The 18,025-nt window shown below is 39.0% G+C and overlaps 1 long non-coding RNA gene across 1 annotated transcript in view; it reads right to left on the reverse strand.

Annotated features, from left to right (window-relative positions):
- Positions 1-4,578: 4,578 nt before the first annotated feature.
- The window catches only part of LOC109024326 (uncharacterized), a 68,610-nt gene continuing 55,163 nt past the window's right edge, over positions 4,579-18,025 (reverse strand). The window contains exon 6 of the long non-coding RNA XR_010132225.1: positions 4,579-4,961. This is a non-coding gene — a long non-coding RNA (uncharacterized lncRNA). The remainder of the gene's footprint in view (positions 4,962-18,025) is intronic.

Raw genomic sequence — 18,025 nt, forward strand, 5'->3', positions numbered from 1 at the left:
CATTCCTGACATTGATGGATTGTGCCTTCTCTTTTTTTTCACAATCATGCTTGCTAGAGATTTATTATTTTTATTGATCATCACAGAAGTCCAGCTTTTTGCTTCAATAATTGTCTCTACCGTGTTCCTGTTTTTTACTTCTTAGACTTCAGCATTGACTTTATTATTTCCTGTCTTCTGCTTACTTTGTTTTTAATTTGCCTTTTTTTTTCTAGTTCCTTGAGATGCAAACTGAAGGCATTGATTTGAAACCTTTCTTCTCCTCTGTTATGGGTGGTTAGTGCTATAAATTTCTTCCTAAGTACTACATTAGCAAAGTCCTGCAAATTTTGATATGTTGTGTCATTCAATCCAAAGTACTTTCTAATTTTTTTGATTTCTGCTTTAGCTTCTGGGTTATTTTGATGTGTGGTATTTAATTTTTAGATATGTAGCAATTCTCTAGAGATATTTCTGTTATTGATTTCCAATCTGTTCCATTGTGATGAATGAACATACTGAGTGTATTAGTCTGTTTTCATGCTGCTGATAAAGACATACCTGAGATGGGATAATTTACGAAGAAAAAGAGGTTGAATGGACCCACAGTGCCACGTGGCTGGGGAGGCCTCACAATCATGCCAGAAGGCGAAAGACACATCTTACATGGCAGCAGGCAAAAGAGGACTTCTGCAGGGAAACACCCCCTTACAAAAGCATTGGATCTTGTGGGATTTATTCACTATCACGAACAGCACAGGGAAGACCCATCCCCATGATGCAATTATCTCCCACAGGGTCCCTCCCACAACACCTGGGAATTGTGGGAGCTACAGTTCAAGATGAGATTTCAGTGGGGACACAGCCAAACCATATCACTGAGTAGGACTTTAATTCTTTTAAATGTATAAGGATTTGTAATATAATCCAGAATATCTCCTATCTTGGTAAATATTGCATTCTTTGCACCTGCAAAGAATGTTTTGTTGAAGTCTTCAACATACTTATTGATTTTCTGACTACCTAGTTGATATGGTTTGAATCTGTGTTCCCATCAAATCTTACGTGGAATTGTAATCCCCAGTGTTAGAGATGGGACCTGGTGGAAGGTGATTGGCTCATATGGGTGGAATTCTCATGAATAGTTTAGCACCATGCCCTTGGTGCTGTTCTCATGATAGCGAGTGAGTGAGCTATTGTGAGATCCAGTTGTTTAAAAGTCTGTTTGTACATGTACCCTAGAACTTAAAGTATAATAATAATAGAAAAAAAAAGTCTGTAGCATCTCCCTTCTCACTCTTTTCCTCCTGCTCCAGCCATGTGAAGATACCTGCTTTGGCTTTGCCTTCCACCTGAGCAAAAGTTCCCCGAGGCCTCCCCAGAAGCAGAAGTCTTATGCTTCTTGTATAGCCTGCATAACAATGAGCCAATTAAACCTATTTTCTTTATAAATTACCCAATCTCAGGTATTTCTTTATAGCAATGTGAAAATAGGCGAATACCCTAGTCTATCAATTATTAAAGTGGAAATACTAAAATATTGGCTATAGCTGTGGATTTGCCAATTTTTTTCTTGCAGTTCTATCAGGTTTTTTTAATGCATGTTGAAGTTCTATCATTTTTTCTTTTAGTTCTCGAATTTCCATTTGGTAGTTTTTTGCTTATGTCTTTGCTGAGAGCTTCTATCTTTCAAGAGCATTAACTTTATCTCACAGAAGATGGTTTTAATAGTTGCATTAAAGTCTTTGACAGACTATTCCAAGGCTTAGGTCATCTTATGTTTGGCATCTATTTACTGTCTTTTGCCTTGAAGACAGTAAATTTTTCAGATTTTTCTCATTCTTATTATGTCACATAATTTTGGATTGTATCCAGAACATTTTAGTTTCATCTTGCAAGTTTGTAGGTCCTGTTATAATCTAAAAAATGTTAATTTTTTTTAGTAACTGATAATTAACATGATTAGCTTCAGACTGTCAAGAAGTTTCACCTTCAGTGATGGTGGTCCCAATGTCAATTCTGTTTTCAAAGTCTTTACTGTGCTCTGTGGGCCAGGCTGATGCACGCTGCACTTGGAGAAGAGCCTGAAATTTGAGTCATAGTTTATATTGTAGTTCAGCCCTCACAATCTTTGCTATGCCTTGGTGTTGTTCCACACATACTTAGCTCAGGGTGAGTCCAAGAGTTATGTCATTACATACCCGAAATTTGGAATTCTATTTCTTCAGCTCTTTCATCTCTGAATTTTCTCCCACGTTCCCATAATCAATGACCTTTTTCCCCTGGTATCTCTAGCCAGAAAGATTGAATCTTCTTAGATGTTTAGCCTCTCACAATGTCATGTACTTTTGAGTAAATAGGGTTACTTTAAGGTTAAGTGGCAAAAGAAAAGAGAATGAGAAAAATGGCATGGATTGTGCACACTCTGGACAATAGGAGCTTCTTTTTAGCTCCTCTGGCTAGAAAGACAAGCCTTCTCCCATGGTTTTAGGTTTTTGCTTCACTACCAGACATCTATGCAGCTCAGTTACTGAGCTGCTCTGGGCAGGGTTTGGAGGTAAATGATTTAAAAAAGGGGATGGGGGATTCTGCCTACATTCTCCAGCATACAGAGGTCCTTTTTACTTGTCTTTAGTCAAAAAGAAGGGATTCTTCCCTAAAGTATTTGCTTTCAGCACCTGCTGTGCAGTTCTAGGACTTAAACCCCCTCTTGAGACAATGCTGAGAGACAAAGAAAACAACAACACGAAACTCACCGGCCATATCCCACCCCTCTGCTCTACCCCTTTTGGGTCATTACTCATGTTTTGACATCAATCTTCAACCCACTTGCTGTGGTTACTTTGCAGAGATCTTGGGCAGTTCTATTCACATTCTGCCCAGATTTTTTAGTTTTAATCAGTAGGAGAGACAGACTACACTAGACTTGTTCCTTAGCCAGCCAACATATATAATTTCAATGAGTTGGCTTCTCTCTTACTGGCTATCTCACCATGTGACAGGTCTGCTCCCCATCACCTTTTGCCATGATTGGAAGTTTCCTGAGGCCCCACAAGAAGCAGATGCCAGCACTATGCTTCATGTACAGTCTACAGAACTGTGAGCCAAAATAAATCTTTTTTCTTTATAAATTACCTAACCTTAGGTATTCCTTTATAGCAATGCAAAATGAACTAACACAAGTACACAGTATGTATCCTATATGAAAGTTTTGTTTCTACATTTCTGCCCCTGTAACATCATACTTATACTTATTTCAAGGTCTTTCTCATCACAGGGGATATGCTATTATGGTACTAGCCACAAATATTTATTTATTTTTGCAGTGCCTTATACCATGTAAGCCACTTCTGAAGGAACAAACTAGAGAAATGACTTCTGTGGTGCCGGTCTCGACCTCCTGACCTCATGATCCTCCCACCTCAGCCTCCCAAAGTGCTCGGATTACAGGCATGAGCCACCGCGCCCGGCCAAGTATCTTATTTCTTTTTCTATTTGATAGCTAATCGTCAAGAATCATTTTGGAATGCTTCTTGGCAAATCTGTATGGGATGATGGCCATAAAATGAGACCTAAAACTGAGCTGCATTTGAATAAGAACTTAGCCTCTGTATTAATCCTCTCTTCACCCCCTAAGCATCTCTTACTTGGGTATGACAATCACTTTAAATTCCACAAAGCAAGGAAACTTAGAAGCAAGCAGGCCCTTCTCCAGGATTTGGTAAGTATCTAGTCCTGAGCTTAAGTGGGGCCCCACCATGCATAGGGGACCAGTTTACAAAACATGTACATAATAGGATCTCAATAATTACTTCTTTGAATAAGAAAAATATGCTATGTTTGCTATCACTATTCACGGACCAATTCTTTTTTTTTTTTTTTTTTTTTTTTTGGAGACAGGGTCTCACTCTGTCAGCCAGGCTGGAGTGCGGTGGTGCAATCTTGGCTCACTGCAACCTCCGCATACCAGGTTTGAGCAATTATTGTGCCTCAGCCTCCCAAGTAGCTGGGATTACAGGGACACACCCTCACACCCAGCTAATTTGTGTATTTTTAGTAGAGACGGCGTTTCACCATGTTTCCCAGGCTGGTCTCGAACTCCTGGCCTCAAGTGATCCCCCGCCTCGGCCTCCCAAAGTGCTGGGATTACAGATGTGAGCCACCATGGGCAGCCCATCGACCAATTATTTAAAAATCATGTAGGCATTCTCTTAACCAGAGAATGTAGATTTCAATATCCTGCTATTCTATAACACAGAAAGTTTCCTGAATTTCTGGAATGTGTAATACCTTCACCTCTGAGGTTTAAGAAACCATATGAAGATTCCATCCTTAAATTATAAATGTACAGTTTTCATGGTAATCTTCCTGGTATTTTTAAGCAATAATAAAATACTTCCAGAAAAAAATAATACGGGCCAGGTATGAATACTGCTCTGAAGAAAGAAGAAATTGGCAATCTTAAAAGCTGAAGAGCTCCTATATATCTAAAACACTAAAATCTTCCAACTGACAATAACACTAATATGTGAGTTCAAGTGGTTTATTTGGAGGCAATCCCAGGAAACATTAGTAGGAGAGCAGCAGGAAGACAGAGCAAGGAAGAAAGGCAATCATTTGTGTATTAATAGGCAGCTTATCGCATGAGCAGCTAGAGCTCCATCCAACTGGGGACCTTTGGAAGAGAGCGTAGAATACATCTTATTCAGAGTTGTCTCACCTGCGGGGCGAAGGTTGAAGACTGCTCCTTGGACAATGCCTTCTCCATTTCCTCATACTTCTCACCTGCCTGTGAATGGGCCAAGCCTGGTTCCCATTGCCCAAGAAAGCTCTCAGGAAGATGCTCAAGTGCTTGCAGTAAGAAGCAATCAGCTTGCAGGGGATGGTGAGGGCCACTAGCTTTGCCTCTGTCCTCTTTGTTTTTCAGTGTAGATGATAATTGCAGGAGACTGATGTAGTCCTCAGCACAGGCCACGAAGAGACTGTTAGAAGGAAAGTGGAGGAAGATCGATTATTCTGATGACTCTTCACCATGTAATCTTGTTGAGTATAAAGTCAACCCTGAAGAATGAAATCGCATCTTTCCTGTTTTAATATATGCATTGCCAATAACTAACACAGCTAACTAAAAGTTATTTTCTCTCCTTTTTCCTTTGTCAGTGGATATTTTTACTGTGTTTTGGTCGCTTAAGAGTATCATTTACAACATGTCTATTCTAAGTCAAGCAAGAAAAAGAGCAGTTTGTTCAATCTTTTATCTCCACTATATTGGTTTAAAGGATCATCTCTCTCTACACCCTACAGTTGCCTTTAGTTCTACATTTATTGGAAGCAACCAACCCCAGTGGTGGCCTATTTAACACCAGCACAAAACCTAGAAGGTTTAATTGAAAGCACCGGCATTCAAGCTGTGCTTAGTAGCTTTCAGAAAAAAACTATGTATTTAAGACCGGTATTGAGTGGAACCCCATGGGTCTCAGGGCACAGAGCCCAGGGAGCAAGATCTGAAAGAGCTGAGAGAATGTCCAGTCATAAGTGATCACAATTGTGACTTAACCTAATAATACAGAATGAATAAATTGTTAATAGTTTAGATAAGGAACTGTCAAAATAAGATTAAAATAGTCTTTCCCCCAATAAAAACAAAAAGATTATAGCACCAACCTATTCCTTTTTTATAGCTGATAATTATTCAAAGATACAGAGGAGATCAGCAAGGTTATTTTTTGTCACTGCACTGCTTGACAACACATCTCAATTATTACCCATTGTTCAGGATTAATGTCATTTTTCTCCCTATAATACATACAGTTAGAGGATTTTTATGGCTATAATTTCCACCACCATGAAACTAAAACAGAGCCAGAAATTTTTTTTTTTTTTTTTTTTGAGATGGAGTCTTGCTCTGTCACCCAGGCTGTAGTGCAGTGGTGCGATCTCAGCTCACTGCAAGCTCCGCCTCCTGGGGTCACACCTTTCTCCTGCCTCAGTCTCCGGAGTAACTGGGACTACAGGCGCCCGCCACCACGCCTGACTGATTTTTTGTATTTTTAGTAGAGATGGGGTTTCACCATGTTAGCCAGGATGGTCTCGATCTCCTGACCTCGTGATCCGCCTGCCTTGGCCTCCCAAAGTGCTGGGATTACAGGCGTGAGCCACCATGCCCGGCCCAGAAATGTTTATATAATTATAACTTCAGTGTTTAGAAAGCCCATGTCAGAATTGTTAACGAGATATTATGCATTAAAAAATTAAAGTAAATGTACCAAATAAAATCTTCATGAAATAGGTAGAGAGGTATCACCATGTCCTCATTAAGTAAACTAGAAATTGTTCTGTATTGGTATTTTATTTTCAGGCTAATGTTTTACCAAATTGCTTTTTTTTTGAGGCACTTTATATTTAAATGTGTTTTTATATATGTGTTTATATATGTTTTATATGTGTGTGTATGTGTATTAACCATTCTTCCTCAAAATAATTCTCCAGAGAGATTACAAATACAACTAATTGGTCACTACTTTTCTGAACTCCACAGTCCACATATAAATCTGCCAAAACTTCTTAGTGAGTAAATAAACCATTCAAATAAAAAAAGACCCAGATTCTCCACAGAGACCTAGTACACTACTAGGCAGACCACTGATAGATATTAAATATCAAATGAAAGATCATGTGAACAGCACACTCTGTATATTCAGACACTTAGTCGTGACATTCATAAATATTTATTGAACCCCCAACTGTGTGTGCATAACTATTAGAACCCTTTTGGAGAATACCAAGAAGCATCCTACTTCCCGTCTTCATTTTTCTCCATAGCATTTATCATTTTCATATATACTATACATTGTTTTTATTTGTTTTCTTTATTGTTCTCCCCTACTAGAGCAGAGGTTCCCAACCTTTTTGGCACCAGGGACTGATTTCATGGTGTTACCAGTAGAGGGTCTTGACTGCAAGTTGTCCAGGTTCTTGGCGTTTTGAACAAAGAATTGGAAAAATGCTCAACAAAGCACGGAAAGAATGAAGCAACGAAAGAACAAAAGCAAGGATTTATTGAAAATGAAAGTACACTCCACAGTGTGGGTACGGGCCTGAGCAGCAGCTCAAAGGCCCGGATACAGAATCTTCTCGGGTCCAAATACCCGCTAGAGGTTTCCCACTGGCCACTTCATGCTCACCTCATGTAAATGAAGTGGTGGCCTGCAATCGGAGGAGTTGCGAAGAGGAGTTACAAAGTGGACTGAAGTGGAGTTAATGAAGTTCACACTCCTGTGCAAATATCTGATTGGTTGCTTTTTGTAATCAATCACAGGCTAAGGTGGAGTTACAAAGTTGCACTTCTAGGCAAAGGAAGACTGGACCAGCCATCAGTCTGATTGGTTGCGGACAGCCAATTTCCCATCTGCTTGGCAGAAAAGGTGGGGGGTTTGCAAAGGGAGTAGCCTCTGGTCCTTTTTTTCCTTAGGCGTGGAAAGTTAGGGTTTTCCTTTCAATTTAGTTCTAGGAAGTCAGCATGAAACGACCTTAGGTTCCCTCACTCCAGAACCTATACTCCTGCCTCAACGGAAGACACAAGTTTCCATGGATGGAGGGGGGATGGTTTCTGGATGAAACTGTTCCACCTCAGATCATCAGGCATTAGTTAGATTCTCATAAGGAGTGTGCAACCTAGATCACTCATACGCGCAGTTCACAACAGGGTTCAAGTTCCTAGAGAATCTAATGCCACCACTGATCTGACAGGAGGCGGAGCGCAGGAGGTAATGCTGCTCACCTGCCACTCAGCTTCTGCTTTGCAGCCCCGTTCCTAGCAGGCCTCAGACCGGTATCGTGGGGAGACCCCTGCTGGTATCAGCTGGGGACCCCTGTACTAGAGTATAGGTCCTTTAAAATAGAGACTACATCAGATGCTGTCAGCATACTCACTTTTATCCCCTGATACGGGTTGAATTGTGTCTCATAAAAAATATATGTATTTGAAGTCCTAACCCCCAGAACTTCAGAATGTAACTTTACTGGAAAAAGTCTTTACAGAAGTCATCAATTCAAATGAGTTCATTGGGGTGGGGCTCTAATCCAATATGACTGGCCTCCTTATATAAAGGGGAATTTAGACACAGACAGAAGACAAAGTGAAGACAGAGGAAGAACACCATATGTAGAGGATTAGAACGATGCCTCTACAAGATAAGGGATGCCAAAGATTGCCAGCAAACCACCAGAAGCTAGGAAAGGACAAGGGAAGATTCCTCTGCAGTTTCAGAGCAAGCTTGGCCCTGCCGACACCTTGATTTCAGACTTCGGGCCTGCAGAGATGTGGGACCATCAGTCGCTGTTGTTCTAAGCCATCCAGTTTGTGGCGCTTTGTTATAGCAGCCCTAGGAAACTGACACACAGTCTCAGCAAGTTTTACTTCAATCCACACTGGCCCATCTTTTATTATGTACAATTATTCGCCTGCAAGCTTTTTCTAGTTGCTGGAGTTCAGATTTGCAGGAGGGTTCAGGAATTCATGCGGCCCCTCCCTGCAAGCAGCCCTGATGGGAGTTGGTGGGAATATAAACCTCCCAGCTCCCTCACTCATCAAGTGTGGTAATACTGAGATAGGTGTTTCCTCGGGTTCCCTAATAGGTTGAAGCTCTGGTTGGCCCCAGTGTTTAACCTTCTGGAAAACATACCTCTTCCTTGCTTCCTCTTCTTGCCATCCCACTTCCCCCACACCTCTACTGGTGTTTCCTGACATCACTTCTCCAATAAACTGCCTGAAGATGAACCCATATCTCCAGGTCAGCTTCTAGAGGAGCACAGTCTGAGACAGGGAGTTTCTGTAGCTCACTGTGAATTCTCTGGACTAAGAACAGTGCCTGGCAAGTAGTGGGTGTTGAATATATATATGTGGATGAAAGAATCCATGAAGCAGAATACTTATCACTTGCCCTCAAAGATTCTACAAGTTAGTCATCAAATGCAGAGTTAGTGAGTAAGAGCAGGTGATCTGTTGCAACAGCAATGCAAGAGAGGCCACAGGAGAATTTGAGGTTACAAGCTACATGAAGAGTACAGACGACAAGCACCCTCAAGACATTAAGTGGAAGAAGAGAGCACAGAGGGCATTGGTAGGCTCACAAGGCTTCTTTGAAGGGCGACAGTCTTCTGCTGAAGGGCATATGCCACATACTCACTATTAGTGAAAGAGACTTTTGCCGACCCTCCTAACCAACAGGTATTCTATAGTAGAAGAGACCAAACCTAAGCAATGTTATAGTTGTGCAAATGCACAAAGCTTGCCAGTCCCAAGTTCCACAGCAATTCACTGTGAATAGCTGAACCAAAACGAGAGCTGAAGTATTATTTTGAGAGAGAATTTGATTTGACTCTGGTTAATTCAGATCAAAGTGCATTAATCAGATTTACATAAATTTCTAAACACTAATGCATGTGAGGCTGGGGAGCCTACTTATTGTGAAATTTAGAGGAGCAGCAGAAGAAAATCTATTGACATGACTTAAAATAGACACCTTTAAGTACATCACTGTAATTACTACTATTAATTTCTATCTCCATCACTACCACTCCCTACTAAAACCAGTAGCTATATGGTAGGTACTGTGCTCAGAGTTTATGTGAATTTTCTCATTTAATCACCATAACCACCCTGAGATAGGAATTCTTATTTGCAGATAAAGATACCTGCGTAGAAAATAACAGAGCTGAGATTCAAATGCAGTTCTGTCTGATTCTAATGCAATTCCCATGTGCAAAAATGTTGAGTGTGATATGTAATATGAGTGTTTTCTTAATCTTTTTATCATTTCCAGTTGTTCTGTTCAAGGAATCGAGGTCAGGCCTCAAAAGCTGTGAGTTATTTTGTCTAGTAAATAATGAGAGAGAATTCAGAGTTCTGCAGTTCAGCATATGTTATAAAAAGCAAAATATGGCAGACAGTATTTTTGAGAGATGACCACACCATTGTATATCATATCCCACATGCTTATCCTACAATATGATATCGACACTCTTCCATTGAGAGTTAGAGTCTATGTCTCATCCTCAGGCATTAGAAAGCAATATGGCTTTTCCTGACACTGTCCTTTGGGGCATACACTTTGAGAACCCTGAGCCAACAGGTAAGAAGTTCATCTACTGAATGAAGCTGCAACGTGGGGCAACCACATGGAGATCTCCTGTAGAAACAGAGAGCCATGCCTTAGGAGCCCCAGCCTCACCAGCACTATTGGAGTCTTTCCACCATCAACAGGCAGTCATGCCAAAGAGTAGGGTTTTAGGTTTTTCATCTTGCAGCCTTCTTTCCAGTGGAAGACACATAAGGAGAGAGGAGCTATTCCCCATCAAGCTCTGCTGCTAATTTGTAAGCAAAGTAATTCTATTGTTTTAAGCCCCTACATTTTAGGGTAATTTATTATGCAGACGGAATAACAGGAACATAAAACAAAGGTACTTAACTAAGAGAAAGCCAGCCTAATGCAAATGAATCATCCCTCCTTAAATTTTTTTCCTGAAAATGCATATGAGGAAAATGCCAAGATGGGCTTACTACATTTATCTTTTTCCCCTCTGTTCATGACATAACTTAAATCGTGGAAGTCTACCTTCAATCGGAAGTGAAGTGGATTTGAAGACCTTTCAACCTGGCCTCCAGGGAATGTTCTCCTCCTCAAAGTTATTGAGTCTTAAGACTTTGATCAATTCTGAGATAGACAGCAATGTCTCAGGTCAAGAATGAAATCTATTTTTCAGCTCTGCCGAAAAGGTTCACGGCCTCTAGTCACAGATATAGCTGGTTGGGGTTAATGCTCTTATCCTTTGGTTTGGGGAGGATTTATGTCAAGATTTAGGCTGATTCATCTTTGAGATTAATAACATGAGGATGTACCCCAAGGAAGATCTAACCAAAATGCAATAATGGGAACATCCCAGTCTGAAACCTGGAAATACCTCTGCCCAATTCACAGACTGTCATTTCAACCCTTTCATACTACCTAATCCAACAATATGTGCTGTCTTTGCTCATATATCTAATTTTCTATTTAATAGGAAGATCCTAAGGTTTCTAATTAGTTTGACTATGTATATTAATAACATTTAAATACCAGGAAAAATGGCCTGTGTGCATTGATAGACTATTTAAGATCCATTTAGGCACTGGTGACATTCATAAGAAATATTACATTTCCACAGCCCTTAGGCCAGAAAAATTTTTCCCAGCCCACTTGTTTTCATCTCTACCCTCACTCCCTATTTGAAGAAGGGGAAAGATGGAACTTTCCTATATGAGCTCATTTCCAGCTCTAGTCCTTCTGTTACTCACTTTTCTCTGGCCCTGTTAGTCTCTTGCAGTTCCTTAAATAGACCAAGAATATGTTGGTTTCATGACCTTTGCACTTGCTCTTCTTTCAGCTAGGATACTCTGTTGGTTTGCTTTCTCTCTCTCTCTCTCTCTCTCTCTCTCTCTCTGCAAAGAGCTTTCTGTTGTGTAGGAACAACCAGGGGTTTGTGGGTTACTATTCATCTTGGTAGAAGGGAATACTTGCTACCTAATTTTGGGTTCTCAAAAACCGAAACTTGAAACAATTATTTAAATTTATTCAGGAGGGGACCTCAGAAAATTTCAGTAGGACAATAGAAAAATGAAAAAGGGAAAGAAAATCAGCCAAGGAAATGTGTGTTATCAAGCCAGTTCCCACCATGGGCAACCAGGACTTACTCCCACTTGGAAACTCTGAGCACAGTTATCCTACACAAGGAGTAAAGAAGCTGAAGTGTTTATTTACCATAGGTTGAGGGCTCCTCCCAGCATTTCTGCCCAGGCAGAGCAACCTCTGGAAGGCAGAGAAAGAAGGCAGAGAAAGAGACCAAGGGTCAAGGAGGAGTAGCTGCTAGCACAGAAATCAGGCCAGTGTGCAAAGAAATGCTGAGTGTCATATGGAGAGGACACAAACAGCGTCTACCAGGGCACTGCTGGGAACTATTTGTAAAAGTACTATGCCAGTTTAAAAGACTAGTGATTATGTATATTTGGTGTAAAAAAGTCCAGGCTTCCTGGAAGAGCTGTCATTTGATGTGAATCTTAATAGATGCTTTCGCTTCCCATCAGAAACCATGAGGTTTCTCCCATAAGGGAGGCCAAGAGTCTAGAAAAGGTCTTTCCAGTCAGAACAAAGAGAAGGAAGAAAGCGGGGGCTCTCTGGGAAGCAGGGACTCTCTGGTTCTCCAGACACAAGTGGAAAGTGCTGCTCATCACTAGCAGAAACAGCAACCTGTAGATAGGTTAACAGGGAGAAATATTTTTATTTAAAAAGATGCTAAAAAATCTTAAGGGAATTAGTTAGGCAATATAACAAAAATAAAAGAAACAAAATGAGGGCAAAGTATGAAGAGATATTTCACTGAAGAAAGTATACGAATGGCAAATAAGCATATAAAATGTTCAACATCATTAACCATTAGGAAAACTCAAATGAAGACCATAATGAGGTATCACTACACACCTATTGGAACAACTGAAACTTTAAGGTAATGATAGTACAAAATGCTGGTGAGGATGTAGAAAAACTGGGCCTCTCATACATCGCTGGTGGGAATGTAAGGTGGTACAGCAACTCAGAAAAATTGCTTGGCAATTTCTTTACCAAAAAAAGGCAACTAAGTATATACTCACTATACAACCCAGCAATTGCATTCCTGGGCATTCATCACATAAAAATGAAAACTTATGTCTGTACAAAAACCTAGATGTGATTGTTCATATCAGTTTTATTTGTAATATCCAAAAATCAGAAGCAATCAAAATGTCCCTCGAGAAGTAAATGGTTAAACAAGCTGTGGAATATCATACTGTGAAATATTCCTTAGTAACAAGAAAAAGTCAACTATTGATCCAAGCAACAACCTGGCTGGTTCTCAAGGGCATTATGCTAAGTTTTTAAAAAGCCAATCTGAAAAGGCTACATATTATATTATTCCATTTGTATAATATTATCAGAAAGGCAAGACTGTAGAGATAGAAAACAGATTAGTGGTTACCAGGCATTAGAAATGGTGTAGAGGAGGGAGTTGAGTATGACTACAAACACACAGCATAAGAGAGTTCTTTTTGGTAGTGGAATAGTTCTGTATCTACATCATGTGGTTGTTATGAAAATCTACCCATGTGATTAAAATGATATAGAACTATACCTGCACATTGTAGCAGTGTCCATATCTTGGTTTTGCTATTCATACATATTTTTGATATCTATATATTTTTGAGATAGATAGATGGATACGTAGATAGATAGATAGATAGATAGATAGATAGATAGATAGCAGATAGATAGATAGATAGATAGATAGATAGATAGATAGATAGATAGATGATAGATAGCTTGTTTGGAGGTTCTGGCAGGGGAGCGGAGGTACTTGTATGCCCTTGACTGAAGACTGGTCCTCCTCTGTCGGGGATGGTCATCCTCTTCGACAGAGCATGCAGCTTTGGGAGGGATGCATATGGAGCAGTGAGGGAGGAGGGGGACACCCATCTAACCAGTCAGATCAGCTGAATCAACCCTGGTGATCAATGGGGTGACAGATGCCGCAGCCAGATTGCCCTCACATCAGATAGACAGATGATAGATAGATAGATAGATAGATAGATAGATAGATAGATAGATAGATGATAGATAGATAGGTAGATAGATAGATAGATAGCTGATAGATAGATGTAATGATGTAAAATGTAACCACTCAGAAAAACTGAGTGAAACCTACATGCATGCGACCTCTCTGTGCCATCTTTGCAACCTCTTGTGAGGCTACAATTATTTCAAAATAAAAGGGTTGAAAAAATACTAAGGATCTTCAGCCAGTTCACACAGTCAAATCTAAAAGTGAACAGCATTGCTTGGACATGATTGTAAATTTTCTACTCTTGTTATTGAATAGAAAGGAAGTTTCCCAGAGGGCACATTAGGAGGGTAGAGCCTGCTGGATCTTCAGAAATTGTCCTCTCATAAGCAGCACCTGGGTCAAGAAACAGACACTTATCCTTTTCTGCCATTGTCCCCCATCCCTATAAGGGTCACCACTGTCCTTACTTCAAACTACATAGGTACATTTTGAGTATTTGTGTGTTTTATATAGATGAACCAATATACTTTTTAATGAGAATTCTAGTTCTTTTCAATGTAACTATTACATTTTTGCATAAAACAGTGAATCTTCCTCCTCAGCTTAAACCCATAACTTAAAAAAAGGAACCAAGTCACCTACTCCAGGATTAGGTATTGATTCATTTACACTCAATGATGTAAAAGTAATTTGCATCGTCAACTTCTACCTAAGTATACCTCCTTAGGGCTGAGAAAAGGAGGAAGAGGATCAGGCCAATGTGGGATGGAGGAGGGGGATATTCTGTAAAGCTAGCTTCCAGAAATGACTCTCAAATCAGTGAAACTCTGCTTTTTGACATAATTATGTGTGAAGTATGGTTATTTGTACCTTCACTTTTTCAGTTCAGCGATGGGAAGTGAATCGCTGAGGATGTTTTGATTGTCTAAACAAGATCCAATTTCAAGCTAATCTGGGTAATGTGTGTATTCTACATGCAGACATAATTTCTTTTTGAGAAATGACTACTAAAGGAAGTTCCTCAAATTGACAGAAAAAAAAATGTTCAGTGTATCTCTCAAAGGGAGATGGGGGCTAATGGTGGGGTCCCTTGTCTGACTCAGTGACCTGGGGTTGTAAATGCCCTTCATTAGGCCTCCTTAGCTTTCACTGGGTCTAAACGTAATTCATTGAGATGAAAGATCTCAAAAGATCTTTATTTTTCTGAAGGTTGTTGCCTTCTGGCAGAAAAGATTCCTTCCTTTGGAGCAAGTTTGTTTTACAGGAATAAAGAATAACAGGAAGTTGTACTCAAGGTATACACCTATATGTGAAGCCTGTACATCAGGCAGATAAGCTTCTAGTTGAATGTTAACCATGAAATCAAAACATCTTTGGTAAGTCACTTCCTCTCCCTATCCCCACAGCACTCATGTTATAAATAAACACATTTGTATATAACTGTTGAAAAAAAATACCCCAATGCCAACTCTACATTTTGATTTTAATTTTTAGATTATCCATTTGGTGTGATATATAAAATAATTAGTACTTTCCTTTTGTTACTTTCAGCTTCTTTAAAAATCTGTAGTGCCTTAATATATTTCATCTATTGTCCAGAATATAATCTTGAATACTCCCTTCCCCATCATGTTGAAAAATCAATGTTTTAAATCTACCTTTGAGTGACATATTCTATGCAGTTGACAAATCTAGCTTCCTGTCTTTGCATTTTCCTTTTCTTTTTCCCTTTGGTATTTTAGGGTAAGTTGAATGCCAGCAAGCAAAAGAAAATACCATAGTAATGGATTAATTAATACTAAACTTGCTTCATTATCAAGTAGATGGCCAGGAGTACATCTTGTGCAACACAAAGAATAATCTTGTATAACGCAAAGAAAAACAGTCATGTAGATTACATTTTTTTCTCATTGCTTATCAAGGGAAAAAATCTATTTCCAAAAAAGAGAAGGAAAATCAATGTCAGTTCTGCTTTTTACTGCTGTATTTTAATTGGACCAGTGGTAAAAATGGGTTGGCCTTTTAGGACCATTGATTTCATTTGCATGCATTTATTGCACATAATATTAGCTGCCTCCTAAATTTCAATAAAAACGATAGTCAATGAGATGGATCTGTGTGATTCAAAATGTTTTCCAATTAAGAAAACATGGCAGTAGTTGTTACTATTGTTACTATTATGACTGTTATATATTTAATTATTACTTTGTGAGAAAAAATAAATAAATCCAACGCCTTCTCCAAGTTCAACACCTGCTTCTCTCTAATGGAGCTCTAAGAAAAATTGAGACTCCCTATTAGAATGAAGGAACCTGGGAAAATAGTCACATAAAACCCAAGATGCTTTTAGGACACATGTTTGATTAAATGCAGAAATAAACATTCCGAGTGAATTATTGGTTTGGATTGAAAAAGATGTCAATGATTCAGTTTTGTTTCTGTCCAGTAGATTTGGAGAATATATACTTTGTTCCTCTGTTTTCAGTCGAGTTAAAGATATTTGAGACCAGGCATGGTGGCTCAGGCCTGTAATCCCAGCACTTTGGGAGGCCAAGGTGGGAGAATCACTTGAGCCCAGGAGCCCAGGAGTTTGAAGGCAGCGTGGGCAACTTAGCAAGACCCTGACTCTACAAAAAAAAAAAATGTGAAAAATTTAGCTGGGTGTTGGTGCTGCCTGCCAGTAGTCTCAGCTATTTGGGGGGCTGAGCTGGGAGGATAGCCTGAGCTTAGGATTTCGAGGCTGCATTGAGCAATGATTATGTCACCGCACTCCAGCCTGGGCAACAAGAGAAACCTTGTCTCTTAAAAAAAAAACTGTATGTATCTACACACACACACACACACACACACACACACACACACACACACACATATATAAGTTTCATCATGCACTTTGTGATTCGTTTGACTGATATTCTGGTTTTTATTAAGTTCAAACAACATCTCCAAAGGGGTGTGCATTTTTATAAGCAACTGAAGACTGAAGAAAAGTTTTATGTTAATGTGGCTACCACTGAAAAGAGTGTGTGTGTGTGTGTGTGTGTGTGTGTGTGTGTGTGTGTAAAACAGGGTGATTTATGTGTAGGAAATTTTTAATAAGGGAAAACTAGTGTATTTTTAGAGAACTTCAGAGTTAGGCCTCAGGGCTCTGTCTCAAAGTACAGCTTCAAAAACTTTATCTTAATCCTTTAGATCTTATAGCTTATTTACACTACTTAAGAACATTTTTCTTTCCTTATGCAGAGCTGTGGGAACAAAAGAACCACCACTGCAATAAAAATAGTTGAATTCAGAGATGCCTTTTCTGGTGTTCAAAGAAGAAAGCTGTAACCTGTCCACATGGCCTGAAAGCCTATGAGCTTTACACAAAACTGCTGCATTTTGAGGTTTCTTGAAAGAGTTATTAATGTTTTGATAACTTTTTAACTTTCCCGTTTTCCTGCACTACACCCTTTATTATTGGACTATGCTATTTAGTGACATGAAAGGAAATCGAAGTCTTGAGCTTCGTGACACAGAGCTTGGTTTAAAATAGCTCTTCTACTTTTAAACTGTATGTACAGGTTTATCTTATTTTTGACAAGGTTTTGCAAACATTCTTGATACTATTTGACTTTGTGACATTGGATTTGAAGTCTTTCTTCTGGAGGTTATGTTAGGACAGTACACAATATGTGAAACTGAGCTTAAGATTTTATGCCCCAGCCTTTTATTATACTGTAAGTGTTCTTAACATTTAAACACATTTCATAATCTAAATCTAAGCTTTTTTTGAGTTAGCATGATATTTCTTTACTAAGTTTATCACCAAACCATATGTCAAAAAAATTCTTTTAATTTTTTCCTCTAGAATTACAATGTTCCAACTCAAGGAGAATGCTGCTTTTTGATGAAGGAATTTGGAAATAGAATATTGACCATGACTCATTTTATGGGGATAGTTCATTAACTGCTTAATAGTGCCAATAATTCTTTGTGCATAAGGACCTCTTTTTAAAGAGAAATCATTTGAGTGTCTTGTACATGATAATGTTATACCTTAATATTTATTGATTAATAAACTGAAAGATGACAAAAAGATATTATTCAATGTATTCAACAAAACAATTTGTGTCTTATTGATCACAAAAGTATATTTTGGAAACCTAACATACAAGCATTATTATTTATTCATTTCACAAATAATGTGATATTCAAGTACTTGCAATTCTTAGTAATGATTTTTTAGTCCCCTGGAGACCCACGGCTTCATCTCCACAATTTTACAAAGTCTGATTTATTTAACTAATATATGTATATATGCACATACATATTTAAAGGATATACTCACAAATATAGAGAGATAGATGATGGCAGACTTAATGTTCCCCTCAGCTTGACTAAACTTTAGACATGTTTCTTTCTGACCATAGAT

The sequence above is a fragment of the Gorilla gorilla genome, chromosome 21 (genome assembly GCF_029281585.2).
Source record: "Gorilla gorilla gorilla isolate KB3781 chromosome 21, NHGRI_mGorGor1-v2.1_pri, whole genome shotgun sequence".
NCBI classification, from domain to species: domain Eukaryota; kingdom Metazoa; phylum Chordata; class Mammalia; order Primates; family Hominidae; genus Gorilla; species Gorilla gorilla.